Raw genomic sequence first — 24,599 nt, 5'->3', positions numbered from 1 at the left:
TGAGCAAAAGCTAGAGAGAAAGAGACTTTGACTCTAATCCAAAAAGTCAATTCACAGTTCTAAATCCAATAGTCAGTGCCCATGTTACTTACCCTATCAGAAACATTTCCAAAGCTGATCACTCCTCCCTCCTGAAGCACTTCCTTCACTTGGGCTCTGTCACAAGTGTCTCTGTTTTTTGTCTTTTTTTCCTCCCTGACTGGTCACTGTTGTTCTCAGTCTGAAGTCCTGGCTTCTGTTCTTGCGCCAGTTTCTTAACATCAGAGTGTCTTAGGGCTCAGGTCTTGGTCATGTATCTTCTCTGTCATGCACTCTCTATTAACCCAGTTGTGTTATTTTAAATACTCTCTGGTAGGCCAACAATCTTCAAATGTATCCCAAATCTCCAGCAGAGATCTCCCCCTAGAACTTTAAGCTCATAACCCTCAATTGGCCATCTACTCTAGGATGTCACAACTGGACATGTCCAAATGGAGCTCTTGATCTTTCCCTCAAACTGTCTTTCTCACATAGGTAAATAGCAACAACATCCTTCCAGTTGCTCAGGTCAAAAACCTCAGAGTCATCCTGGATTGCTTTCTTTACTTAAGAGATCACATTTGACCCCTGAGCAAATCTTGTTGCCTCTCTGTTCAGAATATATCAGAATCTGACCACTTCTCACTATTTTCAAACCAGAAGCCTTGCACCCCTGGATTATTATAATGACTTTCTAATCAGTCTCCTTCCTCCTATCCTTGCTCTCAAACAGAAAATTCTTAACACAGCAGCCAGAGTGAAGTACTTCACTGAAAGTCAAAGCATATCAGTTCTCTTTTCAAAATCCTATAATGGCTCCCCATTTTATTCAGCATAAAAACGTTACAAAAGCATTCACGGCCCAATGTGGTCTGGCCCATTCATCCTCTCTTTGACAGTCTCTTACTACTCCCTGCTGCTGGATCACTACGTCAGCTACACAGGCTGCCTTGCTGTTCCTGGAACTTGCCAGGTATTCCTTTGCCTCATTTCTTTCTTCCTTTTTTTTTTTGTTGTTGTTAGAGGCAGGGTCTTGCTATGTTGCCCAGACTGGTCTTGAACTCGGGGGCTCAAGTCAATCTCCACCTCAGCCTCCCAAAATGCTGAGATGACAGGCATGAGCCATATTGCCTGGCTTTCTGTTGCCTCATTTCTTTGGATGTGCCATTTCCTCTCTTTGGAAACCTCCTCCCCTAAATATTTATGTAAATTGTTTTCTTACCTCTTTTAACTCTTTGCTCAAATATTCCTATCTCTGTATGGCTTTCCCTGATGGTCCTGTTTATTATTGCAACCCACCCACACCTGACACTCCTATCTCCTTTCGTGTTTTATTTTTCTCCATAGCATTTACCACCTTCTAGCATTCTGTAAAATTTACTTATTTATTCCTTAACTCTCTGTCTCCCCAGCAAGAAGATAAGATCTACAAGGGTGGAGACCTCTGGTTTGTTTGCATTTTTTGCTGATGTGTCCCTGTCACTTAGGACAATGCCTTACATACCACAGTTGCTTAGTAAATATTTGCTAAATGAATGTTGAGGCCATGTTACAGAAAGTCCTCTATCTCATCCTCTTCTTTATTAACCAAATTTCTCTCTCTATTAATTGCTCATGACAATGATTTAAAAAAAAAAAAAAGATACAAATGTAAAAAAACAAAAGTAAACGTTTCTGTTCTCAAATAAATTTGTCTTAGTATCATACAAAATGTCAAGTTTAGGGCTGGAAATGTGGTGAGCTGAGTTGAAAATTGGTTTTAAAAAGAAATAAAAATAAAAATCTACAACTGGAATTAAGACACAAACCTTGTTTTTTAAATCATGCAGTCTTCAAAATATTTTACATACATAAAGTTATTTACTTCATAGGCAGAGCACTCTTTACTGAATAGCTTCTTTGTGGCCTTACACTTTGTCTCAGGAGAGTTTTCTAAAACTAATGACACAAAGAATCAAGAGGTTCTCAGGAAGCTGAGTCAGGAGGATTGCTTAAGCCCAGGATTTGGAGACCAGCCTCAACAGCACAGTGAAATCTCATCTCTGAATAAATTTTTTTAATTAGCCACGTATGGTGGTGCACGCCTGCAGTCCCAGCAATTTGGGAGGCTGAGGTGGGAAGATCTCTCTTGAGCTGAGGAGTTCAAGGCAGTAGTGAGCCATGATCATGCCACTGCACTCTAGCCTGGGTGTAGAGACCCCATTTCTAAAACAATGTTTTTTAAAAAGAGGAGGACTTGACACTAACTTAGATTTTTTTTTTTTCCTAGCAAAATCTAATCTGGGTTTTTTATCAACTGTTAGAATCTTAATGAAAAGAGGTTTTGATAGCAAGCCATAAAATGAAGGTAAAATGACTATGCAGTTAGAAGGTACTTAATGTCAACTCCTCAGCTGGCTTTTCTGAATGAGCACTTGGTTACCTGCGGTGACTGGATCTGAAGCCTTCAAGTGTCTACTTTGGCTCAAATATGTTTATTAGGCCCCCCTGCGCATGGACTACAGTACTTTTCACTCATGTCCAGTAAATGTAACTCTCTAGCATGCAGCCCTTGGTAGGACACTTAAATCCTAAGGGATGAAAGGAGGGCAGTTCTCGGTGTTTCCCAATCCATGCTTTTCTCTACACAGAAAAATATTCACCTTTAATGTCCAGATCTATGTGTGCCTTAAAGAGTGGGGAGATGGGAGTCATGCATATGTAAAGTGGTCTTTCTTTTTAATTTCCTATTGCATAACTTTGTTGGAAGTGTTCAATTGTCTAGAAAATAATAATTTAAGTTTTAAAAAAGTCTAATATTTGAACATTAGAACTTTGAGATAACTTATTTTACTGCCCAAAAAGAAAATGTCACTTTTCAAAGAAAATTACATGTTTTGATAAATATATATATATATATATGAGTAGTTTCTAATAAAAAAGAGGTTAGTGTTGCGCTTTGGTCTCAACCCTTCTTCAATTCAATCCCTACTCCAGTTCCTTCAGCTTCCAGTGATAATCCGCAAAGCTTGTGTGCTTTCTATGTGCCAGCTATTAAGGGCCTCCTTAATGTGCCAGATGTCAGGCAACGAATTCTGTCAGTATGATGTTACCTGGCTTGTCCAGATGTCTTCATCAACAACAGTGATCTGTCCATGGAACTTTTAATTTTTATCTTTAAAATACACCTATTCTGCATTTCATCTCCTTAGACCTGTGATTTTTCTTTCCAAGAGTCAATGATTCTTTTTGGCTTAATGTATTACATCTTGAGATATCACTGTTCTAACAAAGGAAGATCCTTAGTGCAGGGAATTGAGGCATCTAAAATGACACTGTTATAGTGAAAAAGAACATTAGATTATGAGTAAGAAGACTTAGGCTTGAATCTCAGCTCCATTATTTATTAACTATATGGTCTTAAGTAAGTCACTTAAATTCCTCAAACTCTACATACTCTCCCTACTTGATGTGGTAGAGATAAGATCACCACAGAATATGTTCAAATAATATTATAGCATTCTCAACAAACCTAACATTATATTATTGACTATTTGAACGGATTTAGGGAAATGTAGCCCTTTTTGTGACCTTCAGATCGCACTGTCTATGTGCTGCCTACACCACCCACATTTAGAGCTCTACCTATGTGCGCGTATCAAAAAATAGATTTTGAATAACACGAGTGATTGCCATGATCACAGAGGAACTATTATTAAAAATATTACTTTGATTAAAAATGTCAGTTTTGAGAAGCTTTTAAAATCTTCCACCAGTGCTAACCTGACATCAATGACATTTCAATATTCGTTTTTAAAAGTTGGCTTTCCCAAACACCACATGTTCTCACTCATAAGTGGGAGCTGAACAATGAGAACAAATGGACACAGGGAGGGGAATATCACACACCTTGGGGGTAGGGGGGCTAGGGAAGGGATAGCATTAGGAGAAATACCTAATGTAGATGACGAATTGATGGGTGCAACAAACCACCATGGCACGTGTATACCTATGTAACAACCTGCACGTCTGCACATGTATCCCAGAACTTAAAGTATAATAAAAAAAAAAAAAAGTTGGTGGCCGGGAACGATGGCTAACGCCTGTAGTCCCAACACTCTGGGAGGCCAAGACGGGCAGATCATGAGGTCAAAAGATCAAGACCATCCTGGCTAACATGGTGAAACCCCAGCTCTACTAAAAATACAAAAAATTAGCCGGGCATGGTGGCAGGTGCCTGTAGTCCCAGCTACTCTGGAGGCTGAGGCAGGAGAATGACGTGAACCCGGGAGGTGGAGCTTGCAGTGAGTCGAGATCGCACCACTGCACTCCAGCCTGGGCAACAGAGCAAGACTCCGTCTCAAGAAAACAAAAAGTTGGTTTTTATTTATATCTTTATTTAACTGAGCTTTGCATCTTGTGCATTTGTAAAAGACGGTGACTTTCAGTAATCTTTTAGTTCCCAAAGAAATTTGTTTGAAAATGTATAATCATCCCTATATATGTAAACATTTTCCCAATAGTTGAATGCCCAGACATTTTTTCGTATAGAGCATAGTAACACGAAAACCTACTTATATAAGAGTATTATTCAGTATTGAGATTTTTTCTTCATAAAGTTTCCATTTTGTCCATTGTTTTCAAGTAAGTTTACAGGTCAAAGTAAAGCCTACAGTGGTGATGAATAAATAGCCTTCTACGGTGAAAATGAGATTTTGATCTCCACCTCAGAAAATGCGAGGATTTGCTGTAAAACCAAGAATGAATGATATTCACTCACTCGTTCACCCAATATCTATTATTGATCTTTTATTGACGGCATTATTTGCCTGACATTTGGCATAAAGCAGTGAACAAGATACACAATCAGTTTCTGTTTTCACAGAACTCACATTCTCCATTGTACAAAATACAATCCTAGGTGAAGATGTAACCAAATGAGCCCTCTGAAACCTTAGATGGGTGTGTGTTTGTACACACACCTGTGTATGTATGTATACTTGTATCATATACTTTTTGAAGCTGAAATAAAGCACATTTTAGAATGAAGTGGGAGAGGAGAAATGGTCTGTATGTTCCTCACATGCAGAAAATACTCCCTTAGGGGTTTACCATGCTAACTAGAAAATTATTGAGTCATTGTTTTCTCCCCTCAACGTTCCATCCCCCAAAATCTCTCAAATCTTACAGCTGACATTTACCCCAGCTTAATACCCACCCAGTTTTATGGGAAGTCCTTGCTAGGTGAAGCACCACTCATACCATTTATAATGCTACATCACATCCAACCTCTTTACTAATCATGCAATTTCCATTTAAGTTTTCTGATTTATATACCAACTTCACCTTTCACTTTTCTCAACCTGTGGTCTGATCTGCCCCCTTCTCAGCAACATGGAGCTCCTTTTCTATCTGGTTCATCAACCTTCTTCTAGGCTCCCAACCCCTCATTTCTACAAAATCACTTCTCATGTCTCCCATCTCTTCTGCCTTTACCTCCAATTACCCCATCCTTTTATCAAACACATAAATATTAAAAAACAAAAATAGCAGTTTATTCTCTTAGAGACATGGGTTACCTGAAATTGCAACTGGGCAACCATTCTCTAAAGATCTAAAGATATCACTGACATAAGCAGAAGAACCAACCCAACCGTTGTTTTTTGGTTGGCTACAGGGCACAGATAACAAATGGTTCAGAGAATGTCATCTGTAGTGTAAATAAATCTTGTAAATCTTACTGAGAATGAGAAAATAACATTGTCAAGGGGAAAGTTAAAATATTTGAAAACAAATAATCTTAAGAGTATGCTCCTTGTGTTTAGCCATATTTCCTTACACAATGTCTTTATTGGACTTTCTTTTCTTAACAATAATAATAAATTTTTTTTTGTTTTTGTTTGTTTGTTTGTTTTTGTTTGTTTGTTTGTTTTGAGATGGAGTCTCACTGTGTGGCCCAGGCTGGAGTGCAGTGGCGCGATCTCGGCTCACCGCAAGCTCCACCTCCCGGGTTCACGCCATTCTCCCACCTCAGCCTCCGAGTAGCTGGGACTACAGGTGCCCGCCACCACGCCCGGCTAGTTTTTTGTATTTTTAGTAGAGACGGGGTTTCACCATGTTAGCCAGGATGGTCTCGATCTCCTGACCTCGTGATCCACCCGCCTCGGCCTCCCAAAGTGCTGGGATTACAGGCTTGAGCCACCGCGCCCGGCCCAATAATAAAATTTTAATTTAAAATCATAATATAGTATGGTATAGTTAAAAAAATTTTTCTTATATATGATCTCTTAAGAAACATAGGTGCAATAATGGTAATTAATTACTATATCTATTTTACAAAGCCGCAACTCATGTGACTGCCTTTGGCCACCCACCTAAGTGAAGAGTTGAGAAATAAAATCCAAGCCTTCCAAAATGACAACAGGAGTTGATTCATTACAGTAGCACATGGTGGTACACATTTTATCTGAACTACAAAATGGGAATAATAATAGCACCGTTCTAATAGATTGCTTTAGGAATTAAATGATATGATTCATAATAAGCACTCAATAAACACTAGCTGTTTTGTTATTTATTACTATTATAATAGCTGGTCGCATCACTCCTATAAACTTTCTTTAAAATTTAGCAATAAATACATGCTTCTCTTGGTAAATTCAGGCCCAACACATGTAAAGAACTTAGAGTCTATTGATATTTTAATAGATGTATATCAATCTATGATATATAATTCAATACAATATTAATATTACAAATCCCTTAAAGAAATTTTTTTAGATACAGGGTCTCTCTCTGTCACCCAGGCTTGGGTTCAGTGGTGTGATCATAGCTCACTGTAACCTTGAACTCCTGGGCTCAAGTGATCTTCCCAACTCAGCTTCCCAAGTAGCTAGGACTACAGATGCATGCCCACACCAGATAACTAAAAACAAAATTATTTTTTTACACATGGGATCTCACTATGTTGTCTAGGCTGGTCTTGAACTCCTGGTCTCAAGCGATCCTTTCACTTCAGTTTCCCAAAGCAATGAGATGACAGTCAGGAGCCACCACATTCAGCCCAGTTAATCATTTTTGAAATCATTGCTTTCCTAAGAAACAAGCTTCAACAATTTGATTCTTTTGAAAACAATTTGATACTTTTGATACTTAGGCTGCCAAGGCTACTGCCCAATTTCCCCAAATCTCTCTTTCTATAATTGTCAATCTGACCATAATTATCTCAAAACAATAGGTCTTTGAGGAATTGTTTTTGGGATCATCAAAACCATTTTGACTGTAGCATCACTTTTTATCATGACTCTATGTCATGCATAAGTATTAACCCACGTAGTCATTTAGCCCAGAAATGGGGATTTAATGCTGACAGTGTTGCATGCATTCTCTTCTAGAGTTATTATACTGTAAACTTATCATTGTTTTGTGAAATTATTATGATCATGAAGATTCAGCTTCTGATCAGTGTTTCAGAATTTCTTAGCTGTGTGATTAAGGGCAAGTTTATTTTTCTGAGTAGAAAATCTTCATCTGCAAAACAGAAACAATATTAACTTTACAGAATCCCTTGAGAGTTACTTCATATTTCAGATTTGACTGTGGATGTAAGAGTGTTAAAGGCAGTAAAATGATACATTAATGTATGACTTTCATTGGTCTAAATGTATACAATAGTCAGAGTGATTTCTAATATGCAGGACAAGTTGCAAAGTAGAACTCTTTTCTCTTATTTCTGACTTCTGGTGAAAGTTACAAAGCACACTTCTTTTCTCTCTTTAACCAAATGCCTTCTTGTGGCACTTCTTTTAAAAACAAAAAGCTAAGGTGCCTATGGCTGCCGGAAAGAAGATACTGGCATTTTTTAAACTGGTTTTCTTTATCTTTTCCACTCAGAAGGCTAACAAGAAAACTGAGTGCTTATGCTTCATCATGCTTCCATTTCTGCACACTTTAGAATGACTTGCTATCACTTCTGGCTTTGAAAGTCCAAAGCCTACCCTGAAGATCTGACAAAGAAAGAGAACTAGAAATATTCTGAGCTTGTGAATAGAGTCCCCCAAGTGTTTTCATTTCTTGGTCATCAAATTGGAAATGATTGGACCAATTCGATGTTTTATTCTCTTTGGCACTTAGCTCTATAGCACAAGGTTCTGGGGACAGTTTCTATTAATAGACTTAGACATTGCATCTAATTTACTTTGCTTGACCTCGCAATTAGTTCTACTTGTCCCCATCCTTTAACCCACATTTTCATTCTTCAACTGTGACAAGATGGACAGCAAGAAATAATATGCTATTTTAGGATTCAGCAAAATAGAGCTAACCTAAGAAATAATTGGATAAGCAGAGTTTGTCTTCCACCTATTCTTGAATCAGTACAGAGTTCCATGGAGAAAATTGGCCTTCATTCTCTAACATATGAAAGTTGGATAGAAATTTCTTGTGTTTAGTCACTTGAGATGTTATGTACATTTACACTTTGAAAGTCTGATTTAAGTTTTAGTAGTTCTCCAAGTACAACATATAGTAACCAGAAGAGATAATGACACTGGCTTTCTGTAGCAGAAAAGGAATGTATAAGAAGTACAGCAAAGGTTCATGGAGTCAATGCAGCCTAGAAAACAAGATTTGGAAACTGAATAAGAATCAGGATAATAGCATAGGATATTGAAGAGCAAATAAAATAACTGATTTTTGCAGGAACTACTAGAAGAGAAAGCCGCTAGCTTCATTTGATCCAGATTTAATGTCCCAGGAAGAAGCATCCACTTAACAGAGACTTTGTCATATACCATACAACTTTGGCTGGCAAGGAAGTGCTTAAAACATAGTCGATTCTCAACTATTGAATGAATGAGTGAATGAATTTGTTGAATTTCTAATTACAAAATATCTTTTGTTCAAGGCACTTCTATATGTCAAGACCGTATGCTGAATTTTATTTTATTTTCTGACACCTTCATACGGCTGAGTCATAGATTATTTTTTTCTGTCTGCAATTCAGAGGGTCATTATAACTAACTCCACTTTATTTCAGCCCTTGTTTATTCCCCTCTAGAAGGGGAAGCTGGATGATATTACGAGGAGGCAGGCTGGGCATGGTGGTTCACACCTGTAATCCCAGCACTTTGGAAGGCCGAGGAGGCTTGAACCCAGGAGTTCAAGAGCACCCTAGGCAACATGGTGAAACTCCGTCTTTGCAAAACAGTAAAAAATTAACAAATTAACCAGGCATGGTAGCATGCACCTGTAGTCCCAGCTACTCAGGAGGGTGAGGAGGGAGGATTGCTTGAGCCTGGGAGGTGGAGGTTGTTGTGAGCCAGGATCATACCACCACACTCCAGCCTGGACAATAGAGTGAGACCCTGTCTCAAAAAAAAAAAAAAAGGAGGATGCAAGATGTAATTTGTTAACTTACTAAGTCTGATTTTCATTTTTCTCCAAAGTCTCATAAAGTTTTGTATGAGTAAAATACACAAGAACCAGCAGGAGAACATTAAGAAGAGAATTCTAGTGTATTCAGAGGGTTTGAAATAAATATATACATGAGAAGGAACAGAGAGATATCCTAAGTTGTTTGATTTTTAAAACAGATGTTTTATTGCATCCTGAGGGTCTGGGAATAGATCACTATGCACACAACACACCCTTTCTACCTAGATCAGACTTAAGGTCTGCACAAACCTCAAAAGCATCATTTATTTTGCAAAATAAAATAAGACCTATGCTGAGTCCTGTCCACAGTGACCATTCCAGATGACTGCCCTCTGGTGAAACAAGGCATTTCTCTAATCTTCACATTATATACTATCTCTATACCAGTGACTTCCAATTTCATATCGCCAGTCCAGATGCACTAAGAAATCAGGCCTATACTTTCAGCTGCCTAATTTGGATCTCCAAAATAACACAGGCAAAACAGAACTCTTAATTTTCCCCCAAACCTGCTCCTTCTGGTGTCTTCCTTGTCCTACCTAGTTCCTAAACCCAAAAATTATTGATCCCTTTCTCTTCCTACCACAACCACAATCTGGCAATAAAAACTGTGGTTTCTCCCTTCAAAACACACTTTGGATCTAACCAGTCCTTTCCATCTACACAACAATCAGCCTGCCCAAGTCAACACATCTCTTGCTTGAACAACTGTGGTGGCCTCTTTTTGTTTCCTCTTTCCCCCAACATCCATTCTCCACCTAGCAGTCAGTGTTATCTTTTTAAAATGTATATTCAACAATATCACTTCTATACTCACATCCTCCAGTGATCATCCATTGCACTTCAAATCAAACTCCTCTTGGCCGGGCATGGTGGCTCACTCCTGTAATCCCAGCACTTTGGGAGGCCAAGGCAGGTGGATCACTTGAGGTCAGGAGTTCAAGACCAGCTTGGCCAACATTGTGAAACCCCATCTCTACTAAAAATACAAAAATTAGCCAGGTGTGGTGGAGAGCACCTGTAATCCCAGCTTTTTGGGAGGCTGAGGCAGGAGAATGGCTTGAACCCTGGAGGCAGAGTTTGCAGTGAGCCGAGATTGTGTTACTGCACTTCAGCCTGGGCAACAAGAGCGAAACTCGTCTCAAAAAAAAAAAAAAAAAAAAGAATCAAACTTTTCTCCTTGGCTTCTAAACTCTATATCATCTAAACTTAGCTCAGAAATGCAACCTCATTTTCCATTAAACCTAATTGACACCTGCTTTCTTTTGGTTTGCTGAACCATAGAAACTTTTCTCTACTTATTCCCTCTGCCAGCATGCTCTCTTCTGAGCCTCACATAGCTACTGCTTAGATCTCAGTTTAAATATCTGCTCCTTAGAGAAATGTTCTCTGGACATCCATTCCAAGGTAACCCCTCCATCACTCTCTATCCCATTACATTTAATTTGCTCTTATAGTACTTGCTTAGTATATGAATTTGTTAGGACTGCATAACAAAGTATCACAGACTGAGTGGTTTACACAGCAGAAATTTATTTTCTCACAATTTTGGAGGCTAGATTTCTGAGATCGAGGTATAGCAGGGTTGGTTTCTTTTCAGGTCTCTCTCTTTGGCTTGTAGATAGCCGTCTTTTCTCTGTGCCTTCACATGTTCTTTTCTCTGTGTGTCTGTGTCCTAATCTATTCTTATGACACCAGTCATATTGGTCATCCTATCAAGTTTCAGCGTTGCTAAAAATGTAATTCTGGTAGTGCTCTCTTAATTTTTACATCACCTAAGAGAAATTCTGAAATGGAAGCTCATGGGTTAAATTACAGCAGAAGCTATTTGTGACAAAATGTGAATTCAAATTTTCTTTTTATTTGTCTCTTATCTTTTTGGCAAAAGAGTTCAATAGGAGACAGGTTTTACTCTATGAATAACAAGCAGCATTTAATTACAACAGACAGAATGGGAGCAAAGTGATGTACAAAGCAGCCACCTGAATTCTCCAGTGGTAACTTCCACTTGGCTGTCGGCTCAGCAATGCTGACTTGGGAGAAGAGGGAAGCTCTAGGTCCTGTCATTTTTGCTTTTAACATATATATGCGGAAGAGTTTATCAAGGTTTCAGGCCCTTATTTATTATATGTAAAATAGAAGCGCTCATTTTTTTAAAAAAATAAATTACTTAGAAAATGTAAGATAATAAATATAAAAGCATAATTTATATTTTAAAATAGTCTCACACTTACTGCAAAACCCATTGAAAAAGTTCATTCTGTTGACATTTACATTAGGATAAAGATAAGATTCCACTTTAGTTCCAGAGATGACAGTTAATCTTATGGGTTGTAAAGTTTGTAAAAATAAAATAAAATAAACTTCTTCAAATTGATTCTGTGTGTCATGTTTATTATGGCATTTTAAAGGATAATGTAAAGTGATTAATAAATTTTCCCACAGTGAAGACCTAATTTGGCAGTGGTTTCCTGGGCAGTACGTGGGAATAAGGAATAACAAATTGGAAAAAAATTCATTGTATGGGGAGTGATTAGTGGAACAGAAAACCTCTCTGTTAAAATTATACTTTTATTTGTTATTTGGACTTTCTAAAATATTTACTCTGTAATTTTTCTTAATAAGCAATATTTTAAAAAAGAATATAGCATTAAAATTATTTGATTTATTTAAATAAATATTCCTAAATTAAGTAATGTTACAAACATCTAAAGTATAAATGTCAAAGAATGAAACACAGAGAAAAAGGTCCTTGACATTGGCCTTGGCAATAATTTATTGGATATCGCATCAAAAGCTCAGGCTACAAAAGCAAAAATAAATAGTACTACATCAATGTAGCAAGCTTCCACGCAGCAAAGAAAACAATCAACAAAAGGCAAAATATGCATATATACATATATATATATATATACACACACACACACACACACACACAAATTGGGAAAAATTTGCCAACACTGTATCAAATAGGGAGTTAATACACTAGATTTATAAAGAACTTATACAACTCAATAGCAAGAAAATATATAACCTGATTTTCAAATGGACAAAGGTCTGCATGTGGTGGCTCATGCTTGTAATCCTATCAGTTTGAGAGGCTGAGGAGGGATAATCTCTTGAGCTCAGAAGTTTGATACCAGCCTGGGTAACATAACGAGACTCCATCTCTAAAAAATAAATAAATAAATAAATAAATAAATAAATAAATAAATAAATAAATACTTAAAATGGCCTAAGAACTTGAATAGACATTTCTCAAAAGACAACATAAAAATGGTGAACAGATACATGAAAAGATACTCAACATCACTAATCAGGGAAATGCAAAGCAAAACCACTATGATATACCACCTCACGTCTGTTAAGATAGCTGTTATTAAAAAGATAAGAGATCACCAGTGTTGGCAAGGGTATGGAGAAAAGAGAACCCTTGTACACTGTTGCTGAGAGTGTAGATTGGTACAGCCATTATGGAAAACAGCATAGAGGTTCCTAAAGAGATTAAATATAGAATTACCATATGACCCAGCAATCCCTCTTCTAAGTATATATCCAATGAAATGAAATATTTACCGTGTAAAGATATCAGCACTCCCATGTTCACTTTAGCACTTTAGATTACTTTGATATCATTTTATTACGTGTGTTAATTTACAAAACACTTTCATTAACCAAGTCTGAACTTAAATATTCTAAAAAGAAATTTACATCTCCCAGCTTATATACTGAGACACATGGCAGAGCTTTTCTCATTCCAAGAAATCCAGTATCCACAAGTAGGAAATATACCTGGAGAGATTTCTGTAGCCACCAGTAATCTGGGGTAGTGTTCTATTGCTGTGGAACAAGCCACTCCAATTTACTGGATTAAAATAACAATTATTTATGCTGTTCACGGGTCTGCAATTTGGACAGAGCTCATGTGTGGCCAGCTGTGATGGCTGGAAGGGGATTGAAATCATCTGAAGTCTCATCTGCCCATATGCCTGGGTGTTGATGCTGTCTGTTGGCAGGGTCCTCAGCTGGGTTAGCTGGGATCAGTTCACATAGCCTCTCTCCTGTGCTGCTTGGCTTGCTCACAGCTAGGTGTGAAGAACCACAATTGCAAGAGCTACAGGTTGTGGGAGTTGCCATTTTCTTAAGGTTTGGAGCCAGAAACTGGCACAGTGTCACTTATATTGTATTGTATTAGAAAAGCAGTCATAGAGCCTAGGATCAAAGGCACCTTGCCTCCGAATGGGCGGGGTATCAAAGAATTACAAGTCCTTTTTTTTTTTTTTTTTTTTTTTTTTGAGACAGAGTCTTGCTGTCTCGCCCAGGCTGGAGTGCAGTGGCTCGATCTCCGCTCACTGGAAGCTCCACTGCCTCACGGGTTCACACCATTCTCCTGCCTCAGCATCCCTAGAAGCTGGGACTACAGGCGCCCGCCACCACGCCCGGCTAATTTTTTTGTATTTTTAGTAGAGACGGGGTTTCACCGTGTTCGCTAGGATGGTCTCAATCTCCTGACCTCGTGATCCGCCCACCTCGGCCTCCCAAAGTGCTGGGATTACAGGGGTGAGTCACCGAGTCCGGCCACAAGTCTTTTTTTTTTTTTTTTTTTTTTTTTAAATGAGATGGAGTCTGTCACCCAGGCTGGAGTGCAGTGGCGCCGTCTTGGTTCACTGCAACCTCTGCCTCCCGGGTTCTACTGCCTTAGCCTCTGAGTAGCTGAGATTACAGGCACGTGCCACAACGCCTGGCTAATATTTGTGGTTTTAGTAGAGATGGGGTTTCGCCATGTTGGCCAGGCTGGTCTCAAACTCCTGACTGACCTCAAGTGATCCACTGGCCGCAGCCTCCCAAAGTGCTGGGATTACAGGCATAAGCCACAGTGCCCGGTTTGTAAGTCTATTTTTAAAATCCACTGTAGATAGCAATCGTGTTTCGATTTCCAGGATTAAGTTGACATTTTCCTTAAAGGATCTGAAATTATCTCTTAAGGTTACTCAATAAATTATTCAGATTTAGGCTGATGAAACAATATGCAACATATTTTAATGCTTAAATAATTTCAAGACCAGAACTGGAAGTCATTGGACACATTTCACATTATTGGGGCCTTCCTAACGCAGTTCAATTTATTAAGGTGCTAGGGAAAAGGCTTCATTGTAATAACTAAACCCATGCTTCAAGTAACATATTCTGATTGTTATGATAGCTAAGCATTTAGAATAGTAACCAAAAAGGTTAGATTGTAATGTGTTTGGATATATATATATATCCTTAGGATGGAAATTCCAGTCAGAGCCATCTTTCATATGAGACCACACCCTAAAATAATTCTTGGTGGGACCCTCTTCCTCAGAATTTGGAAAATTTCTGGGGATACATGTTGACTACCTGAAAAAGGGGAACTGAGGGGTGGCCAGTGAACTGTTGAGATATCATTAGCTGACCTGAAGATATGGAAGAAGCACTGTGAAGTGTTTAATTGCAGCTCTATCCTTTGCATGCTTTCAGAAAAGGCAGAGAATCATTTGAATTGAATCACTGTGATTACTGGAGTCATTGGCAAGGGTTTTTCTGATGACTTCTTTATGTATGGCTGTCTACCACAAATGTGAGAAGCTGAGTCATTTGTGTATTTGTAGTAGTAAGATTTAGGTAATGTATTAATCTGGAATCTTAAACTAATTAGTTCTATTTGTACTATATCTGAATAGAAAAGATACAAATTAATTGATTCAACCCAGACAATTCGCCTCATAACTATAAAAGTGACTATTGCTCTCGGCCTTCCTGCATTTGCCCAGGGTCGGCACGCAGTAATGGAGGAGGAAGCGGAGACCGAGGAGCAGCGATTCTCTTACCAACAGAGGCTAAAGGCAGCAGTTCATTATACTGTGGGTTGTCTTTGCGAGGAAGTTGCATTGGACAAAGAGATGCAGTTCAGCAAACAAACCATTGCGGCCATTTCGGAGCTGACTTTCCGACAGTGCGAAAATTTTGCCAAAGACCTTGAGATGTTTGCAAGACATGCGAAAAGAACCACAATTAACACTGAAGATGTGAAGCTCTTAGCCAGGAGGAGTAATTCACTGCTAAAATACATCACAGACAAAAGTGAAGAGATTGCTCAGATTAACCTAGAACGAAAAGCACAGAAGAAAAAGAAGTCAGAGGATGGAGGCAAAAATTCAAGGGAGCCAGCAGAGGCTGGAGTGGTGGAAAGTGAGAATTAAAGCCCCCCGCCGCCTGGAAAATACAATGCAGCCTTCTACAGGTAGAGCCGCCTAGAAATGCGCATGGCCGCCAAGGAGACTTCGAAGGGTTAGAGACTAAAAAATGCATAAATAGAAAGACTAGGCTAGGGGGCTTTTTGTGCTGAATTCTCCACATTGTTAACTGCAAAAGCTAGTTTTAGAGAATGGGAAAGTCTTAAGCAAAATACTCCCAGATCTCACTCCAGAACATAAAAATGGTGTGTGCTTGAATGGTATATATTAGAAATTACATCTATTGTAATTAAAATTGTGTGCGCAGTTTAAAAAAAAAAAAAAAGTGACTATTGGCCGGGCACGGTGGCTCACGCCTGTAATCACAGCACTTTGGGAGGCCAAAGCAGGCAGATCACTTGAAGTCAGGAGATCGAGACCAGCTTAGCCAATATAGTGAAATCCTGTCTCTACTAAAAATACAAAAATCAGCCGAGTGTGGTGGCAGACACCTATAATCCCAGCTACTTGGGAGGCTGAGGCAGGAGGATGACTTGAACCCGGGAGGCAGAGGTTGCAGTGAGCCAAGATTGCACCACTACACTGCACCCTGGGCGACAGAATGAGACTCTGTCTCAAAATAAAAAATTAAATAAATAAATAAATAAATAAAGTGACTATTTTCTGATATCACAGGATGCTCTTGTACCCTAACTGACTCAAAACTTATACCCTAGTTGTCTTTTTTAAATACATCTCAGGTTCAAGAATTGTATTGATCATAAGTCTTGATTAGCGATATAGCACTCTTTAAACAATTATTGACTAATTACCTGCTTTATATCTGGCAGTCTCCTAGGCACTTGGGGAACATGTGAACCAAACAAAGATCCTGGCCTCTGGGAACTTACATTCTAACAGAAGAAAACAGATAATAGGCCGGGCGCGGTGGCTCAAGCCTGTAATCCCAGCACTTTGGGAGGCCGAGACGGGCGGATCACGAGGTCAGGAGTTCGAGACCATCCTGGCTAACACGGTGAAACCCCGTCTCTACTAAAAAATACGAAAAACTAGCCGGGCGAGGTGGCAGGCGCCTGTAGTCCCGGCTACTCGGGAGGCTGAGGCAGGAGAATGGCGTAAAAACCCGGGAGGCGGAGCTTGCAGTGAGCTGAGATCCGGCCACTGCACTCCAGCCTGGGCGACACAGCGAGACTCCGTCTCAAAAAAAAAAAAAAAAAAAAAAAGAAAACAGATAATAAATAATTTAATAAGTGTATAATATAAACTTTTTATTATAAATTTATGTATCCTATTAATTAGAGTTACATGTTATTATTTGTTTGCCTTCTCATTAATCAAGGTTCTCCAGAAAAACAGACCCAGTAGGATATATGGAGAGATATATATGGCAATATTATGCGACATATTATGGGAATTGGCTTGTGAGATTATGGAGGCCATGAAGTCCCACAATATGCTGTCTGCCATCTGGAGAATCAGGAAAGTTGGTGCTGTAATTTTTTTTTAATTTCAATTGGTTTTGGGGGAACAGGTGGTGTTTGGTTACATGAATAAGTTCTTCAGTAGTGATTTCTGAGATTTTGGTGCACCCATCACCTGAGCAGTGTACACTGTACGCAACTTGTAGTCATTTATCCCTCACCCCCTCCCACTCTGTTCCCTGAGTCTCCAAAGTCCATTGTTTCATTCTTATGCCTTTGTGTCCTCATAGGTTATGAGTGAGAACATACGTTTGGTTTTCCTGGTGCTATAATTCAGTCTGAATCTGAAGGCATGAAAGGCCTGAGAAGTAGGGGAGCAATGGCATAACTCTCAGTTTAAAACCAAAGGCCCAAGAACTGGGAGGTAGGAATGAAGCACTCGTGTACGTCTCAGATTCTGAAGGCCTGAGAATCTGGAGCTCTGATGTCTGAGGACGGGAGAAGATGGAAGTCCCAGCTCCAGAAGAGAGTGAATTCACTATTCCTCTGCCTTTTTTCTTAAATCTAGGCCCTCAGCAGATTGGACAGATCCCCCCTACACGGCTAAGGGCAGATCTTCTTTACTCAGTCCACTGATTCAAATGCTAATCTCTTCCAGAAACACCCTCACAGACACCCAGATATAATGTTGTGGCAGCTATCTGGGTATCTTTTAACCCAGTCAAGTTGACACACAACATTAATCATCACATCCCCGTCCTCAAATTCACAAATTTATTCCCTGCTCTGTTCTGTGCCCTACAAACAGCACCCAGGCGTCCTTGTTATTTGGGTTCTCATGAAGTTGGGCCAATATGAGGTAGAAGTTGGGTTACTTCTTTCTCATTTCCCTCCTGCTGGGGGCTATGTTTCTGGCAGAGGCTGTGTCCTTGTTTCCTGCTGAGGGTCTTCCTCTCCCAAGGCTCTAGGTCTCTCTGGGCCCCTTCTTCACCATTTCCTCCCCTTGTTCCTTTCTTAGGTCTCTAAGTGTATTCCTTGTCAGTGCCCTTAACCTTGACCACAACTCTGCAACTAGTTTCTTAGTTTCTTCATTACATCTTCTTGAGTTATACTCTTTTTTTTTTTTTTTTTTTTTTAGTTACCTGAGGTATTTTGTTTCCTGCCAAGACTAATTGATTATTATGTTACATCTATGGGAAAAAGAATAAATGCAAGACAAGGGGATCAGGAGTCGAAATGGTCAGAGTAAGCCTCACTGAGAAAGCGAACATTTGAGTAAAGACTTGAGGGAGTCCATATATTGCCCCTATTTAATTTAATTTGTTATTTTATTAATTTTCCCTCAGGCCAGCATGCTTAATCCAATTTCTATTCTTTTTTCCCACAGGTAAACACTCTTGGGTATTTAATGTGTGTTCTAAACATATATGCATGCATGTACATATATGCATACATATGCACATATAAGTATACACATTTTCTAAATACACATACACACATATATATACATGCATATATACACATACACATATATACATAAATACTCATGAACAGTATGGTGTTTTTAATTGCATAAGTGGTTTGGTGCTACATCTCATTTTGCTTAATGTATAATGCAAACTTATGCTTTTGAGATTTTTCCTTGATGATACATGGATTTAGCTAATTATGTAAACTGTTGTATTTTCATATGCAAATTTATCATTTGCATATAATTTATTTATCTCTTTAATTAATGAACATTTAAGTTATTTTTAATTCTTTATTATTATAATGAATTTTATAACATTTTACTAAAAACATTTATTTTTAATTCTCTATTATAAAGAATTTTGGTAAATGTCCTTTAACACGTCGTTTTGCATATCTGAGTAAGATTTTACATTCTCTAAAGATACGAAGCTCTTAACTGGAGTAGAGTTTTCACTAAAAAGAATATTCAAAGAAATAATGTAAAGTTAACAAAGAAAATAAGTAAACTATTCTGGTATACTCTAGATGAGCAAGAATAGCATTCTTCTTTATTTTTTTTTTTTGAGATGGAATTTCACTCTGTCACCCAGGCTGGGGTGCAATGGCGCGATCTCGGCTCCTCCACCTCCAGGATTCGAGTGATTCTCCAGCTTCAGCCTCCCGAGTAGCTGAGATTACAGGCACCCACCATTGTGCCCAGCTAATTTTTGTATTTTTGTAGAGACAGGGTTTCACCACATTGGCCAGGCTGGTCTTAAACTCCTAACTTCAGGTGATCCTCCCTCCTTGGCCTCCTAAAGTGCTGGGATTAGAGGCATGAGCCACCACACCTGACCTCTTAATTCATTTTTCACTTTAAAATGAAACCTGCTGGTTCACAGAAAAAACATTCTCAAAAATTAAGTAACCAGCAAAATCATCTTGAAGCACAAGATGTAAACACAACAGAAATACTTTGAAATTTTTGACTATCATATAACCAAGAGGAAAGGTGTTTGAGATTGAATGTATTTGGGGAGTTCCAATTTATGTAAAAGTATGTAACATGAGTCAATAGTTTAAATTCATCACCAACCAAGACTTCTCCCAAGTTGAATGAAAAATAGTAAGTCCTGGAGGAACCCTAGAAAAAGTTTGTCCTTTCTTCTCTTTTAGATCTCATATTACATATTTCAGTGTATAACAGTTTTAAAGCAATGCTTATTGTGATCAGTGACAATCACCTACTCAAATGCTTTAAAATATCTTTAGCATTGGCCTCTGAAACAAAAGGAAGTCATTGAGCTATCAGCCTGGTGATGCTTAAGTAACTATGATAATTTAGACAAAACATTAATTATGCTTCCTATTGGATTATCTACTATGCAAATAATAAATATAAAGCTAAATAACGCTTCATGATATTAATTGTTTTTTCTTCCTATATTTCTCCCCACCCCATTTCAAGCAGTTTGTCAACTCCTGTCTTCTTTGTACTTGGAGCACAACCAAACCCACTGAGGAAATTATGTTATTTGTTCCCTAGAACAAAAAAAATTTTTTTTTTTTCTGAGATGGAGTCTCACTCTGTCGCCCAGGCTGGAGTGTGCTGGCACGATCTTGGCTCACTATAACCTCCACTTCCTGGGTTCCAGTGATTTTCCTGCATCAGCCTCCCATGTAGCTGGGATTATAGGCGCGCACTACCATGCCCAGCTAATTTTTTGTATATTTAGTAGAGATGGGGTTTCACCATGATGGCCAAGCTGGTTTCAAATTCCTGACCTCAAGTGATCTGCCCACCTCAGCCTCCCAATGTGCTGGGATTACAGGTGTTAGCCACTGCGCCCATCCACAACTTTTAAGAGAATTAGTAGCTATCTGAAAAAAATATGGCAGAGTTGAAGTAGATAAGAAAGGAATGAGATATGGCTGTGCATGGTGGCTCACACCTGTAATTCCAGCACTTTGGGAGGCTGAGGCAAGTGGATCATGAGGTCGAGAGATCAAGACCATCCTGGCCAACATGGTGAAACCCCGTGTCTACTAAAAATACAAAAATTAGCTGGGTATGGTGGCACGCACCTGTAGTCCCAGCTACTCGGGAGGCTGAGGCAGGAGAATCACTTGAACCCAGGAGGTGGATGTTGCAGTGAGCCGAGATCATGCCACTGCACTCCAGCCTGGTGACAGAGCAAGACTCCATCAAAAAATAAAAAAAAAAACGAAAGAAAGAAAGAGAGAGAGAGAGACAGAAAGAGAAAGAAGAAAGAAAGAAAAAGAAGAAAGAATGAAAGAAAGAAAGAAAGAAAGAAAGAAAGAAAGAAAGAAAGAAAGAAAGAGAAAGAAAGAAAGAGAGAAAGAAAGAAAGAAAGAAAGAAAGAAAGAAAGAAAGAAAGAAAGAAAGAAAGAAAGAAAGAAAGAAAGAAAGGAGGAAAGAAAGAAGAGAAGGAAAAGAAAAAGGGAGGGAGGAAGGAAAGGAAGGAAGGAAGAAAGAAAGAAAAAGAAAGAAAGAAAGAAGAGAAGGAAAAGAAAAAGGAAGGAAGGAAAGAAAGGAAGGAAGGAAGGAAGAAAGAAAGAGAAAGAAAGAAAGAAAGGAAGGAAGGAAGGAAGGAAGAAAGAAAGAAAAGAAAAGAAAGAAAGGGAAAAAATAAAGGAATGAGATATAGAGTTTGATGTGTCTTCAGCCAGACATGCACAGTGCCTTTGGTGCAATGCCAATGGAAAGTAACGGAAGTTGAGAGAGGAATAGTTGTGAATATTCAGGTCAGGGAGGACATAGGCAGCCTTGCAAAACATGCCTATGCCCAAAGAGTGGCACAGAGACAGCAGGGGACTGAAGGACCTGAAGGTGTATGAGAATTAGTCTAATGATGAGGCAGGGCAACCATGGATGGGCTAAATGACAACAACGGGTCAGGGAATCAAGGACCATAGATAACCAAGGGCCAGATGGACTCCCTCAGCCCAACTCACCTAAACATTGCAAATAAAACAGATAGGTAGAGGAATTGAGGGAGGTTCCCTTGCAACAAAGCGGTTATTGTTTGATTTTTTTACACCCCCTTTTCCCCTGCCAGACATAAAGAAGGGGCAATTTAAATCAGAAAGTAAGTGAAGCTATAGAAAAAGAAAGAGTATTATATTTTTATATACCTGCATTTATAGACTCAGAATTATTCGTATTTAATCATGCTAATCACTGTGTGGATGTTACTCAAGAGTCTGAGTTATATGTTGTTAAATCCAGTGCTTCATTGAATTTGGGCTCCGCCAGGCAATTGCCAAAGAGTGGTGTTACATGGGGCAGTTGCCACATCGACATGTAAGAATACATAACTGGAGGAATCTACACTATGCAACAACATTCATCATATGAATGACACAGAAATGCTCTCAACTCTCAAATGTGTAAATGTTGGGGCCAGGACTTTACTTTCTGTGAAGTGCTCTCAGTACCACAATATTCATTCTTCCTTCTCCAAACTCTTTGGCCCGCAATCTTCCATCTAAACATTCTGAACCTTACGCTTGCCTCTCCCAGCTCTAAGTCTAAAGTTTGCTTCCTCTGCTACTCTGAGGTCAGCAACTACAAGTAATTTCTGTAGACCAAGAAAGTGGAGTTACTATTTCATTCCTTTCTGAGTTCTCCTCTCTCCATTCTGAACCTTCTCTCTCAGAAGGCATGGACAAATTCCCCTCTCTGGAAGTCAGTCGCAAAATTTGGCTCATATCCTCCCTCTGATGGTTGACTCATCATCAATTCCTGAGATTCATATGGCTGCACAAAGGCACACTGATAATAACCATGGATTACATAAGTGTTCTATGGTACAGATATTCCTAAATGAAGTATCTGTTCATGATAAATACATAACAGTCAAATTGTTTTTCCTCTTAGGTCAAGTCTTTTGTCTTTTTTTCATCCATTGATGTCATATATATCAAATTATTATTCATGGACTTCTGTTTACTCATGAACTTTTCCCAGCTTTTGGCTTTTTATGCCACTCCATGGCATCGGCTTCTGGCAGATTTCCCAAATATCATACAACTAGCTTATTTTATCTTTCTCTTTCACTAATCAATAACTGAAGCAACCTCTTCAACTTAAGCACTCAGTATATAGAAACAAATGGTTAACAACATTGTCCATCTGCTCACAAAGCAGTAATACAGATTTTCTCACTGAAAAACTGAAATATCTCACCTAAAGACACAGAAATAATGACGATGAAACAGAGTCAAGAAGGAGTTAAAGGGTGTCGTGGAGTTGAATGGGGGGATGGAGGGTCAATGCTATAAGACAGAACTGAACTCGGCCCTTCTGCCCCTCTCCTTCTAGCTACAGTCCCCAACTAGACACCCATCTATCATGTGACTTCATTTTAGGTTTTACTGGTAGAAACAAACATTTAAGAATTGTCCAGATCATCAGTCCTCATCATAAAATTACCTACTAAGTGTTTTTCTCTGAATTTGCCCCAAAACAAGTGGCAAAATACTTCCACTGTGACTTTTTTGTTGTTCAGATGCCTCTTTCTCTTTCCGTTTTCCATGGCTTAATGTCATTGATTACTTTGTAAATAATTTACCTAGTAGGTAATACTGATATTTCTGTGAAGCATTTGATCTCTTCCAATATTTATAGGCTTTAGAATAGTAGCAGGAAGTGCAGGGTTTTTACTAATGAACCAGGGAATTTAAAATTCCAAAACCAGTTGTATCATTAAAACTTCAGAGTTCCTATTTCCCTGAGTGTGATTTGATTCCATATCATTTTCTGCCGCTGGACTGTGGGAGGATTATAGGTCTGCTCTGATGAGTGAGCACCAGAACCCAGTTGGGGGCAGAATGTGATAGCAACACAAATAACAGAGGTTTAGCAATAATCTCCTTGGGTAAGGGACAGAGCAAAGAAATTGACAGGTGTCTGCAATTAATTTCAAAGCTTTTGTACAAGCTAGAATTGAATTTTAAATCTCTTGATCAGAAAAGTCAACAACAGTGTGACATCCATCAATAATTCATCATTTCTAAAAATCCTTTGAGCATATCCAAGCGAACATCAGTTTGGAAATGAAAAAATGTGAATTCCCATCCCACCTCTAGAATTTATTTAATGCAGCATTTAAAATTTTTTGTGCTTCAGTTTCCTGATACTTAAAAAAAAAAGGAGTTGCTTACTATTTTAATGAGACTAATGCTTATACTCTGAGTTAATTGTAAGGTGATTGGTTACTTTAATGTTATTATAAGTCATTTGCATTTCATCCTTCAGTCCATTATTTTCTTTACAAATTTTTAAAAATTTTGCTGGGCATTATTCTACAACATAATGCACTGTAACAGTAATTGCTAGTAGCTTCTTATGTTTATTATCTCCTTTTCTCCTTGGTAACGGAAGTCTTATTTTTATCTTGGCATGTTGATATCTAAGAAAAGACTACTGTTCCCCACTTCAGTTGCACCTAGATACGGCTGTGTGACTAAGTTCTAATCAATAAGGTAGTTGCAGAAATGTGTGGAGACTTCTGGGTAATCCCTCATAAGAGAATGACTGCATTCTTTCTTCTTTTGTTCTTATTGCTTAGAATGGAGATACAGACGGCTGGAGCTCTAGCAGTCATATGCAAACATGAGGATGAGTGTCACAGCACAGAGAAGGGAAACCAGAGAAATGCAGGGAGCCTAGGTTTCTGAACCTAGGTATCTATAAAAATTAGCTGGGCATGGTGGTGTGAGTCTGTGGTCCTAGCTACTAAGGAGGCTGAGGTGGGAGGATCAATTGAGTCCTGGAGGTCTAAGGCTGCAGTGAGCCATGATCGTACCTGCACTCCAGCCTGGGCAAGAGAGCAAGACTCTGTTTTAAAAACAAATAAATAAATAACCTGTTTATTTTTTGAAGTGGGACACATTGATTCTGTAGCAGAGGTCATAAAAATGTATTTAAATTTGCAATTGGAATTGTCTTCAAATATATCATTATAACACTAGTGATATAAATAAGTATATGTGTATGTGTATATATATATATATATGTATGTGTGTGTGCATGTGTATGAATGATACA

At 38.6% G+C, this 24,599-nt stretch overlaps 1 pseudogene across 1 annotated transcript; it reads left to right on the top strand.

Annotated features, from left to right (window-relative positions):
- The first annotated feature begins 15,211 nt into the window (after nucleotides 1-15,211).
- Nucleotides 15,212-15,962, top strand: LOC112619285 (annotated as a pseudogene). The gene has a single exon (XR_003118205.1). The product of XR_003118205.1 is annotated as a centromere protein S pseudogene (transcript).
- The last annotated feature ends 8,637 nt before the right edge of the window (nucleotides 15,963-24,599 follow it).

Source organism: Theropithecus gelada, chromosome 2 (genome assembly GCF_003255815.1).
Source record: "Theropithecus gelada isolate Dixy chromosome 2, Tgel_1.0, whole genome shotgun sequence".
NCBI classification, from domain to species: Eukaryota; Metazoa; Chordata; class Mammalia; order Primates; family Cercopithecidae; genus Theropithecus; species Theropithecus gelada.
Note: the sequence above shows the minus strand (reverse complement) of the source record. Positions and strands in the feature narration are given on the sequence as shown.